Raw genomic sequence first — 13484 nt, forward strand, 5'->3', positions numbered from 1 at the left:
AACATTGATGCTGAGGAAAGAAAAAGAAACTGTAGGGGAAAAAGTGTGCCTCCAGTGAGGAGGAGGGAAGAAGAAGGGAACTAACATGTATGTAGTGCTATCCGTGCCAGATACTGTGGTAGCACAGTGGGCCAAGATGAACCAAGGCAAATCTTTGTTCTGGAAAGAAACTAGTAGAGGAGGTGTATATACAAATAATTGTAACACAAGTTAGAAAGTTCTAAGAACCATAAAAGAACTTTTTTTTTTAAAGGAATGTTAGAATTTATTTAATTGGCTCTGGGCCTAAAGAACGTAGACACATTATAATTCTCTTGAGACAGATTCGAAAAATATGGAACACTTCACAAATGTGTGTGTCATCCTTCCACAGGGGCCATGCTAATCTTCTCTGTATCGAAAAGAACATTTTTCCCCTTTTTAAAGGACTGGGGAGCTTAGAAGAGGGATAGTTGAATTGCAACGTGTTGGACCAGGGGAAGTTCATGAGAAATGGGGCCTTGAAGACTGGTTAGTTTTGGACATGTGGGAATGGGGAACATTCTAGGCACAAAGAACAACATAAGCAAAAGTGTGCTCAGAATGAGCATGCAGTCCAGTTTAGTTGTGGCCATGTGGCATTTATGTTATCCAGAACTCCTGGTTGCAAGTCACAGAAACTTCCCACCTGAACTTGCCTGGCAAAGTAAAGGAGAAGAATTAGCTTAAGGAATCCAAAAAATTGTTGGAACAGTCAACGTAAAGTGGTGGGGGCAGTAAACAGAGGCTTCAGGAACTTGTAGCACCAGGAACTTCAGCACCACCAGGATTCTCTTGCTTTGTCTTTGCTTCCTTTGTTGCATTGGCTTCAGTTTCTTTCAAGACCGGCTTTCTTTATATACTAGGAAATACAGCACCCCCAAGTTTTACATCTTACTATTTCCACCATTAGAAAGGGACTACCACTCTTAATTCAAGCTTGAAATTAAGGAGAAAAAAAGTGCTAATTGGCCAGGCTGGGATCAGTGCTCATCCCTAGAACAATCCCAGGGGCCCAAGAGGAAGGGCAGGGCACACCATAAATGCACACCATTGTATTCGCTGATGGTTTGAGAAGAAGTGGGAGATGGGTCTGGAAAAGCAGTTGAGTCTTGTAAGGCTGTGCTCTGGGAGTTGGAAGGACTGAAGTTGGCATCTGTACAAGGTGCAGATCGGGTGATCAGGAAGGGGAGGAAATGTTTTGGCCCAAAATTATGGTGAACATTCACTGGATTATCAGGTTAAAACAGGGTTGAGGGGCTTCCCTGGTGGCGCAGTGGTTGGGAGTCTGCCTGCCAGTGCAGGGGTCACGGGTTCGTGCCCCGGTCCGGGAGGATCCCGCGTGCCGCGGAGCGGCTGGGCCCGTGAGCCATGGCCGCTGGGCCTGCGTGTCCGGAGCCTGTGCTCCGCAATGGGAGAGGCCACAACAGTGAGAGGCCCGCGTACCACAAAAAAAAAAAAAAAAAAAAAAAAACCAGGGTTGAAACTTTTGTCATTGTTCAAAGTGATTAGTGTTTTGTCATTTCAATCAAGATGTAAAACATAGGGGGTCTCTTACATTGACATTGCACATTGCACTGCAAGACCTGGAATCCTTCTTCAGCCTTCTGGCTCGGTGACTTTAGGTGGATATCTTAACCCAACTGAGCCTGAATTTCTTCACAGAAATAATAGTATAAGTATATAGTATATATATAGAGTATATATATATAGTAATAAAAATAATAGTATAATGACAGCTAACATCTATTGAATCTAGATGTTCTAAGCACATTTCAACCACTATTTCATTTAATCCTCGAATCAACCCTACAGGGCTCTATAAATCTGTGATAGTAATCCCCACTCACAGGATTATTGTAAAGATTAAAGAAACCGCATTAAAATGCAGAGCCCGTTTGCCTGGCGCACAGCCAGCACTCAATACATCGTTATTTTTAATTATCTGTTTCCCAGAAAAGGAAACTCCCCTCATTTCCTGATTGCCTTGGGCACCAAAAGCTGATACTTTGAGAAAACAAAAACAAATGGAAGGGAAGAACTCTATGACCCCTTGTCTCTGACATAGAACGGGTTAGTTAGGCTTGACTTAATAGGGGCTAAAATAGGCCAGGAAGAGAAATACTACAAAATACTAGAAAGTAGGATATTGAGAAGTGTGGTTGCGGAATGCCAACTGAGAGAGATTGGGCTAAGCTTCCCTTTCTTTATTTATTTTTATTTTATTTTTTTGTGGTACGCGGGCCTCTCACTGTTGCGGCCTCTCCCGTTGCGGAGAACAGGCTCCGGACGCACAGGCTCAGCGGCCATGACTCACGGGCCCAGCCGCTCCGCGGCATGTGGGATCCCCTGCATCGGCAGGCGGACTCACAACCACTGCGCCACCAGGGAAGCCCCCGTTTTCTTTCTTTTTAAAAGGATAAAACTACCCCCCAAAGTTTCATCTGTATAGCTGATCTAAAGAGCCATTTGAAGTTGCTCTTCTCTTTGACCTGAATGCTATCAAAGGACTGGGATTATTCAACCAAGGGAAGGAAATAACATTCACTGAGAAAAACCAATGTGCTTGGGCCCTCTGCTGAGCTCTTTAGATACATTAATATCTTTTACTTCCACTGCCATCCAGTAAGGTGAATATTTTCTCTGCATTATACTGTTAAGAAAACTGAGGCTGAGAGTTTCGAAGTGACCTGGTACAGGTCACCAGCTAGTAAGTAGCAAGGCTGGAATTCAAACACAGTTCTGTCTGACTTCAAAGTCAAGAATACAAAATAGTAAGTCCCACTTCCTTACCAGGGAGAGATAGATACTCAAGGCATGGGTACTAGCGAAACCTGAGAAAATTGGTGAAATAATAAGCACTTCTCAACTTCTCTTTCCTCTACCCTTTCTCCCATGGCCATCCCTCTCGCTTACCTTTGACAATACCTGGGCTCCAGACTGCAGGCTGCAAGCTCTTCCCAAAGACTCTCTTCTCAAAATGTATTGTGTCTGTCTTCTCCTACTCTTTACCATATCGATATTGTGTCTTCAAGTGTGCACATCCCTCTAGTTAACACATTTGCATTCTAAATTGGACTTCCTGGGAGTATCGCACCAATATCAAGATATAAATCGAATGACAGAAAATTCAGAACCATGAAGAGGGGGATGGGTCAGACCAGAGACAAGTAGGCCTCTGAGAGCTCCCCAGGTTGTACCACATAGCTCTTCATCCCACCCCACACCCCAGCTGTGAGTTCCCTGAAAGCTGAGCCTAGGGCTGTCATGTGCAGTGCCTGGAAATCAATAAATACATAATGAATGAATAAATGAAAGATCCCTGAAACACATGACTGCCCCTGACTTCAGACCAACCCATCGAACGTGCCAGCTGTTCCAGGTGACAGGATCTTTATCCTCCCTTGGCAGAACATTCCTTCCCATACCCTCCCTCGGTGAGCTCTGCCAACCCTCAAACAAGGTCACAATGGACCGTGTCTTAGTGGATGACGATGGACCGCACCATTATGAAATATGGAATAAGGCTTTCGAGCGCACAGAGAGAATGAAGAACAGGTTTGCCTGTGTGTGGCAGTGAACGTGAGTTACTGCAGACAGTCGAAGCAATCACCAAAAATCCAACAAAACCATCATTTTTTTCAGAAATATTCAACAAAGAGTAGTCAAGATCCTTTTGAGGATCTACAGATATGTGGATGGACTCCTGGTTACAAATCAAAGTAGTAGAAATAAAAAGGTACTTTAGTGGTTCATATAACTGAAAATTTCATGGATATACCAATCTTCAAAAATGGCTAGATTCAGGTAGTCAAACAAGATCATCTTGGACTTTATGTCTCACATTCTGTCTCTAGACCCTGCATTCTTCTAGGATGGCTTCATTCCCAAAGTAGCTCTCTGCACATAGAAAGAATCATGGTACCTAGCAGCTCCAGACTTATATGTTGTCCTTAGAACTGTTTAAAACAAAACAAACAAACAAAAACTGCAAAATAAAACACCAAATTAAACAACAAAAACAAACAAATGAAACCCAAAAATGCATAGCACAAACTAAGGTGAACATTCATGTCACCACCATCAGATCAAGAAATAGAATCTTGCCATCTACTCCAGAAGCCCCATCCATGGGCCCCTTCCCAATCACAACCCTCCCCAGATCCTGATTTTTATAATAATCACCCAAATGTACATCCCTAACCTGGACTTTAGTCTTGCCCATTCTCCAAGTTAATACATTCCCAATCTCTTTCAACCCATATCTCTCCCTCTATCCCTTTTCTGTATCCAGTCTGTTGAAGAATGCTTTTGACTTGTACAACTGCCCAGTCTAGATTTTACTGATTGCATATTCTTGGTGCAGTTCGACATGTTTCTCTGTCCCTTAAATTTCCTGCAAATATGTAGCTGCATCCAGAGACTGGATTAGACTCAAGTTTGGTCCCTTTGGCAAGACCACAGGAAGCACACAATGCCTTTTTAGGATCTTAACATCTACTGATTCCTAATGTCCATATCTGCTAATTCACTGAGGGATGCTAAATGATGATGTTCTAATCCAAGAATTACCAAACTGTGGCCTATAGGCCAAATCTGTCAAACTTCCCATGTTTTTATAAATAAAGTTTTATTGTTAGGAAGTGACAGGCCTGGAAAGCCAAATCCCATCTCTTTGTATGCAGCAGGCTTCCAGTCCCCTCTGAGGTCCTGGAATCTCCCTGGGACCGGATTAGGGTACAGGTTGCCAAAAGTCACAGAATATACAGACTTTCATCCTTCTCCTTGAGATATCAAGGACTCTCCCTTCACTCTCTCCGCTTCCAGCTATCCCACACTAGAATAATAAGCCTATCTCCCTTCTTCTAGAATCCCTTCCAAGGAACTCAAACTTTTGGAAACCAAACCTAGGACAGGGACTTCCCTGGTGGTACAGTGGATAAGACTCTGTGCTCCCAATGTAGGGGGCCCGGGTTCAATCCCTGGTCAGGGAACTAGATCCCACATGCATGCTGCAACTAAGAGTTCACATGCCACAACTAAGGAGCCCACCTGCTGCAACTAAGACCCAGCACAACCAAATAAGTAAATAAATAAATATTTAAAACAGAACAAAAAATAGATGTCTTCAAACCTAGGACAGCAGGCTGCCTTAGGTAACTTATTCTTGCAGCCCCATATCTCAAACTTCCTCTGAGGCAGGAAACCCAAAGCCTGTCTACCTGCTTAGAAGAGGGGGGGAAAGTCCCAAGAATAAACAAACAAATGGCTGTTATTCTTTCTAATTCTTCCACAACAGCCAAAGCAAAATACAACAATTCTGGGCTTCTCTGGTGGCACAGCGGTTGAGAGTCCGCCTGCCAATGCAGGGGACACGGGTTCGTGCCCCAGTCCGGGAAGATCCCACATGCCGCGGAGCGGCTAGGCCCGTGAGCCATGGCGGTTGAACCTGCGTGTCCGGAGCCTGTGCTCCACAACGGGAGAGGCCACAACAGTGAGAGGCCCGCGTACCACAAAAAAAAAAAAAAATACAACTCAATAAATTTTCCTGCCATAACTTCTTTGCTACTATATACAAAAGAAAGGGTTATCTGGTTATTCCATATCGTTATGAATCCCCTTTTCTTGCAAATAATGGAAAAATCATTCAAATTTGCTGAAGGAAAATGGGGACTCTATTAAAAGGACCCAAGGGCAGGAGTAGCATGGCCCCGCTCATGAGGAATGAGAGCCACAACCACGACAGCTGCTCTGAGCACCTGTCAGACCTCACAGTATCCCCACCCTGCCTCTTGTTTTGCATTTGCTCCGTTCCCCTTTCTTTGCAGACCACTTCTTCTTGTTTCTTGTCCCCATGGCAGAAAGCAGCATCCTGTGGCTCCCAATTCTATCTCTTCTCAGTTCAAGAGGCCAGCAGATATTCATTTGTATCTCTCAAAGGCCAAAATTTCTAGATGAACAAATCCACTGGCTTCACCTCTGGAGTTTGCAGGCATTCCTTCCACTTATCTCCTATTGGCCAAAACTTATTCACATGACCACACCTAGGTGTAAGGGAGGCTGCGTTATATGGTCTCTAACTGAGTGGTCATAGGCTCTGTGGGATCTATTACTAAAAGGAAGAAGGGGAAAATAGTTACTAGAGATAGTTAGCTGCCTCTGCCACATAGTCCATATCAAATGCTTAGTTGTTTAAGTCAAAGATGGGTGTGGCACCTCCTGGAGATAAGGCCAAAGAAAATGATAGATCTAGCTCATGCAGGTAGCTATAACCTGTAAAGAAAGAGAAACTGATGCCAACAGGAAACAGACCTGATACCTTCCTTTTGTAGGACAGATTCACAAAAATGGGATTCTCACATCAGTTTTTTAAACAGCTTTATTGAGATATAATTGACATATAACATTGTGTAAGTTTAAAGTTACAATGTATTGATTTGATACACTCATATACTACAGTATTATTCAGCCGTAAGAAAGAAGGAAATCCTGCTATTTGCAACACATGGATGGACCTTGAGGATGTTATACCAAGTGAAATTAATCAGACAGAGACAAATACTGTGTGATCTCATATGTGGAACTGTGGACAAAGTATGTCACCTGCTGTTTCAGTAAACAAAGGATGTTGCAACCATAAAGCCATCAGCCGCTGCATTTGCTCCTGTTGGTGCACTCTGAGGGGAATTCAGGATGGAGAAAAACCGGATACTGGCTCTAGATAGTTAAGGTGCATTTCAAAGGAATAATTTCAATAAGTCCAGACTCTTTCATCTTCCCATACAAAGAAAAGCACTAAAATCTTTAACTTGAGATGTCAGTTTTTGTTACTAGCAGTAATCTTTTAATGTTCAACTACATGTTTTATTTTTTGGTTTTTTTTGACTTTTTTGTTTTTTCCAGTGAAAACTCCTATATATCCTGTCTTCTCCCTTACCTCTTTAAAACAGTTCCTCAGCGCTATCTGAGAGGCTGTTTCCCGGGCTATAGTCCTCAGTAAAGCCCCAAATAAAACATAATTCTCAACTATTCGCATGTGCTTTTTTTTCACATTAGATTTTAGATTAGAAAGAATCTAAAAAAGCCTAACTTACAGAAACAGAGCATAGAATGTTGTCTACCAGGGGATAAGGGTGGGAGGGTGAGAGGAAAGGGGTGACGTCTGTCAAAGGGTACAAACTTCCAGTTAGAAGATGAATAAATTCTGGGAATGCAGAATTGCCAAAGCAATCCTGAGGAAAAAAGAACAAAGCAGGGGCATAATGCTTCCAGGCTTCAGGAAATACTGCAAAGCTACAGTAATTAAAACAGCATAGTATTTTAATGGATCAATGGAACAGAATAGAGAGCCCAGAAATAAACCCACACACCTACTGTCAATTAATCTTCAACAAAGGAGGCAAGAATGTAAAATGGAGAAAAGACAGTCTCTTCAGCAAGTGGTGTTGGGAAAGCTGTACAGCCACATGTAAATCAATGAAGTTAGAACACACCCTCACACCATACACAAAAATAAACTCAAAATGGCTTAAAGACTTAAATATAAGACATGATACCATAAAACTCCTAGAAGAGAACATAGGCAAAATATTCTCTGACATAAATTGTACCAGTGTTTTCTTATGTTAGTCTCCCAAGGCAATACAAATTTTAAAAAAATAAACAAATGAGACCTAATCAAACTTAAGCTTTTGTACAGCAAAGGAAACCATAAACAAAACTAAAAGATTAGGAGAAGATATTTGCAAATGATGTGACCAACAAGGGCTTAATTTCCAAAATATACAAACAGCTCATATACTTGATAACAACAACAACAAAAATCAAAAAATGGGCAGAAGACCTAAATAGACATTTCTCCAAAGAAGACATACAGATGGCCAACAGGCAGATGAAAACATGCTCAACATCACTAATTATTAGAGAAATATAAATCAAAACTACAATAAAGTACCACCTCACATTGGTCAGAATGGCCATCATTAAAAAGTCTGCAAATAACAAATGCAGGAGAGAATGTGGAGAAAAAGGAAACTTCCTACTCTGTTGGTGGGAATGTAAATTGGTGGAGCCACTATGGAGAAGAGTATGAAGGTTCCTTAGAGAAGTAAAACTAGAGTTACCATATGATCCAGCAATGCGACTCCTGGGCATATATCCAGACAAAACTATAATTCAAAAAGATACATGCACCCCTATATTCATAGCTGCACTATTCACAATAGCCAAGATACTGAAACAACCTAAATATCCATTGACAGATGAATGGATAAAGAAGATGTGGTACATATATACAATGGAATAGTACTCAGCCATAAAAAAGAATGAAATAATGCCATTTGCAACAACATGGATGGACCTAGAGATTATCATACTAAGTGAAGTAAGTCAGAAAGAGAAGGACAAATACCATATGATATCACTTCTATATGGAATCTAAAACATGACACAAATGAACTTATTTATGAAACAGAAACAGACTTACAGACAGAAAACAAACTTACAGTTACCAAAGGGGAAATTGTGTAGGGGAGTGATAAATTAGGAGTTTGGGATTAGCAGATACAAACTACTTTTTATAAAATAGATAAACAACAAGTTCCTACTGTATAGCACAGGGAACTAGATTCAATATCCTGTGATAAACCATAATGGAAAAGAATATTGGGGCTTCTCTGGTGGCGCAGTAGTTAAGAATCCGCCTGCCAATGCAGGGGACATGGGTTCGAGCCCTGGTCCGGGAAGATCCCATATGCCGCGGAGCAACAAAGCCCGTGCGCCACAACTACTGAGCCTGTGCTCTAGAGCCCGCGAGCCACAACTACTGAAGCCCATGCGCCTAGAGCCCGTGCTCCACAACAAGAGAAGCCACCGCAATGAGAAGCCCACACACCGCAACGAAGAGTAGCCCCCACTCGCTGCAACTAGAGAAAAGCCCAAGCACAGCAACAAAGACCCAGCGCAGCCAAAAAAAAAAGAAAAAGAATATATATATGTATACATGTATACATAATATACATATATAACTGAATCACTTTGCTGCACACTAGAAACTAACACATTGTAAATCAACTATATTTCAATTTTTAAAAACGTTCCCCCCACAAAAGAAATGGTAATTATGTGATGCAATGAAGGCGTTCTCAGATAAATTTTAAACCATATTGCTAGATTATTTTCCCAAAATGTCGTAATAATTCCCATTTCTATCAGCTGATTATGAGGGTGCCTCTTTCCCCAATCTAACAAGCACTGCATGTGATCAGTGTTTTCAAGTTTTACCAATCAAATGGATGAAAGAGGGTGTCTCACTGTTCTAATACACATCTCCCTAACTAGAAGTGAGTTTGCATTTCATCTCAGTTTGAAGCAGGGTAAATATATTTCCTGTTTGTTGCTTTGGCATGACCTCAATGCACAGTGGTTTGTGGAGTCCTTTTAACCCACCTCAGTTTGCAAGGCCTGAGACAATTCTACTTCTCAGGCTCAGCAGCTGCACTGCTCCCTGTACATTTGTGCAGCCCTCCTGGAAAACAATTTGCCAAAATAAGTTGTTCTCACCTTTAACCCAGCAACCCCTCTTCTGGGAATCTGTCTTATAGAAATAATCTAACCTATAGAGAAAACTATTTGCACAAAAAAATGTTCATTTCAGCATTATTTATAATGAGGAATTTTAATAGCAATCTAAGTAGCCAACAGTATTTGACAAGGGTTAGGCAAACCATAGTATGCTGAAATCCTAAATCTATTAAAATGATCATTATGAAGACTATGAAATGATGTACAAATTACTCATGATATAAAATATGGATAGAGGATGGCTCCTGATTGCATGCCCAACACCTCATGTTTGTTAAAGGAACTGCCCCTCCCCCTGGTTGTATAGCAATCACACTGTTTCTTCCAATCCCTTCCTGTAGGAGTGGGCAAGTGACACCAGCCCAGACAATCATGATACCCCTTTCCCCTACCCACAATGGTTTGTCCATGGGAAATGCATGTGGCCCATGGAAGGCCAATCAGAGTCTCAGCATGACATTTAGTACATGGATACTTTGTCTTCCTCTCCAATCAAGAGCTGTTAAGGACCACAGAAGCGTCACCATGCTGTTGGACATTCTTCCCACAACATAAAGAGAGCTCCGTGGATATTGAAGCCACACAGAAGAAAGCAGAGCCAGGGCATGGAGATACACAGGACCCTAACAACATCACTCAAACACATGAATCTAGCTATTCCAATAGCCAGTACCCTTCCCAGTTACTGAACCAACAAATTTCCTTTTTTTTTTTTTTAACCTAAGCTACTTTGAGTTGGGTTTTGGTTACTTCCAACTAAGAATCTTGACTAACAAAATGGGTATATGAAAAAAAGACTGGAAGGAAATGCACAAAAGAATTACTGTGTTAGGGTGAAGGAATTACGGGAGTTTTCCTCTACACTTTCTATACTGTTTGTAATGTTACATTATTTTTAAAATTTCAAAAAAATTATTTAAGAAAAAAAAAGCAGTCTACTTCTTGGGGCCCACTGCAGCTGAAAATGATCATATTTCATGGTCCACATATATGTAGATTAGGAGATCAGAGAAGTTTTTTACAAACTTGCCCAAGGTCACACAGCTGAGGGGCTGAGATGCAAAATCAGATCTGCCTCCTCCAAAGCCAATGCTAAAAAATCAAACCTCTTCCTTATTCAAAGGGAAAATGTTATGGGCATAAGTGTAAAGAAAATATATTATTCCACTGTATTTGGTAACACTCTTGTAATAGCTGACACTTTAGAAAATTAATTTTTATTATATAGTATTCATTTCAGTTTTAGCATATATATTATATTCATTTCCTATTGCTGCTATAACAAATTACCACAATTTCAGTGGCTTGAAACAACACACTTTTTTTTCACATCTTTATTGGAGTATAAATGCTTTACAAGGTTGTGTTAGTTTCTGTTGTACAACAAAGTGAATCAGCTATATGTATACATATATCCCCATATGCCCTCCCTCTTGCGCCTCCCTCCCACCCGCCCTATCCCATCCCTCTAGGACATCACAAAGCATCGAGCTGGTCTCCTTGTGCTATGCAGCTGCTTCCCACTAGCCATCCATTTTACATTTCATATTGTATATATATCAGTGTTACTCTCTTATTTCAGCCCAGCTTCCCCTTCCCGCCCCGTGCCCTCAAGTCCGTTCTCCACATCTGAGTCTTTACTCCTGTCCTGCCACTAGATTCATCAGTACCACTTTTTTATATTTACATTTTATTATTGTTTATGTAATTCCATATATATGAGTTAGCATATGGTATTTGTTTTTCTCTTTCTGACTTACTTCACTCTGTATGACAGACTTCAGGTCCATCCACCTCACTACAAGTAACTCAATTTTGTTCCTTTTAATGGCTGAGTAATATCCTATTGTATATATGTGCCACATCTTCTTTATCCATTCATCTGTCGATGGACACTTAGGTTGCTTCCATGTCCTGGCTATTGTAAATAGTGCTGCAATGAACACTGTGGAACATGTATCTTTTTGAATTATGGTTTTCTCAGGGTATATGCCCAGTAGTGGCATGGCTGGGTCATATGGTAGTTCATTTTTAGATTTTTGAGGAACCTTGGTACTGTTCTCCATAGAGGCTGTATCAATTTACGTTCCCAACAAAGTGCAGGAGGGTTCCCTTTTCTCCACACCACCTCCAGCATTTATTGTTTGTAGACTTTTTGATGATGGCCATTCTGAGTGGTGTCAGGTGATACTTCATTGTAGTTTTGATTTGCATTTCTCTAATGATTAGTGATGTTGAGCATTCTTTCATATGTTTGTTGGCAATCTGTATATCTTCATTGGAGAAATGTCTACTTAGGTCTTCTGCCCATTTTTGGATTGGGTTGTTTGTCTTTTTGATATTGAGCTGCATGAGCTGCTTGTAAATTTTAGAGATTAATCCTTTGTCAGTTGCTTCATTTGCAAATATTTTCTCAAGTGTTCTGCCTATGTTTTTCTCTAAGAGTTTTATAGTGTCTGGCCTTACGTTTAGGTCTTTAATCCATTTTTTTTTTTTTTTTTTTGCTGTACGCGGGCCTCTCACTGTTGTGGCCTCTACCATTGCAGAGCACAGGCTCCGGACGTGCAGGCTCAGCAGCCATGGCTCGCAGGCATAGCCGCTCCGTGGCATGTGGAATCTTCCCGGTCCGGGGCACGAACCCATGTCCCCTGCATCGGCAGGCATACTCTCAACCACTGCGCCACCAGGGAAGCCCTTTCATCCATTTTGACTTTATTTTTGTATATGGTGTTAGGGTATGTTCTAATTTCATTCTTTTACATGTATCTATGCATGTTTCCCAGCACCACTTATCGAAGAGGCTGTCTTTTCTCCATTGTATATTCTTGCCTCCTTTATCAAAGATAAGGTGAACATATGTGCATGGGTTTATCTCTGGGCTTTCTATCCTGTTCCATTGATCTATATTTCTGTTTTTGTGCCAGTACCGTACTGTCTTGATTACTGTAGCTTTGTAGAATAGTCCGAAGGCATGGAGCCTGATTCCTCCAGCTCCATTTTTCTTTCTCAAGATTACTTTGGCTATTCAGTGTCTTTTGTGTTTCCATACGAATTGTAAAATTTCTTGCTCTAGTCTGTGAAAAATGCCATTGGTAAATTGATAGGGATTGCATTGAATCTGCAGATTGCTTTGGGTAGTACAGTCATTTTCACAATATTCGGCAAACAGTGACAGTGTTACTTTTTCTTTCCCAGTTTGTATTCCTTTTATTTCTTTTTTTCCTCTGATTGCTATGGCTAGGACTGCCAATACTATGTTGAATAATAGTGGCGAGAGTGGACATCCTTCTCTTGTTCCTGATCTTAGAGGAAATGCTTTCAGTTTTTCACCACTGAGAATGATGTTTCCTGTGGGTTTGTCATATATGGCTTTTATTATGTTGAGGTTGGTTCTCTCTAGGCCCACTTTCTGGAGACTTTTTATCATAAATGGGTGTTGAATTTTGTCAAAAGCTTATTCTGCATCTATTGAGATGATCATATGGTTTTTCTTCTTCAATTTGTTAATATGGTGTATCACATTGATTGATTTGCGTATATTGAAGAATCATTGCATCCCTGGGATAAATCCCACTCAATCATGTTGTATGATCCTTTTTTAAAATTTATTTATTTATTTATTTATCCTTGGCTGTGTTGGGTCTTCATTTCTGTGTGAGGCTTTCTCCAGCTGCGGCGAGCGGGGTCCACTCTTCATCGCGGTGCGCGGGCCTCTCACTATTGCGGCCTCTTGTTGCAGAGCACAGGCTCCAGACGCGCAGGCTCAGTAGCTGTGGCTCACGGGCCCAGTTGCTCCACGGCATGTGGGATCCTCCCAGACCAGGGCTCAAACCCGTGTCCCCTGCATCGGCAGGCAAACTCTCAACCACTGCGCCACCAGGGAA

The 13484-nt window shown here is 41.3% G+C and overlaps 1 pseudogene; it reads right to left on the reverse strand.

The window, feature by feature from the left end:
- Window positions 1-328: 328 nt before the first annotated feature.
- On the reverse strand, window positions 329-428 carry LOC112066289 (uncharacterized; annotated as a pseudogene).
- Window positions 429-13484: the final 13056 nt, after the last annotated feature.

This window comes from Physeter macrocephalus, chromosome 11 (assembly GCF_002837175.3).
Source record: "Physeter macrocephalus isolate SW-GA chromosome 11, ASM283717v5, whole genome shotgun sequence".
Classification (NCBI taxonomy): domain Eukaryota; kingdom Metazoa; phylum Chordata; class Mammalia; order Artiodactyla; family Physeteridae; genus Physeter; species Physeter macrocephalus.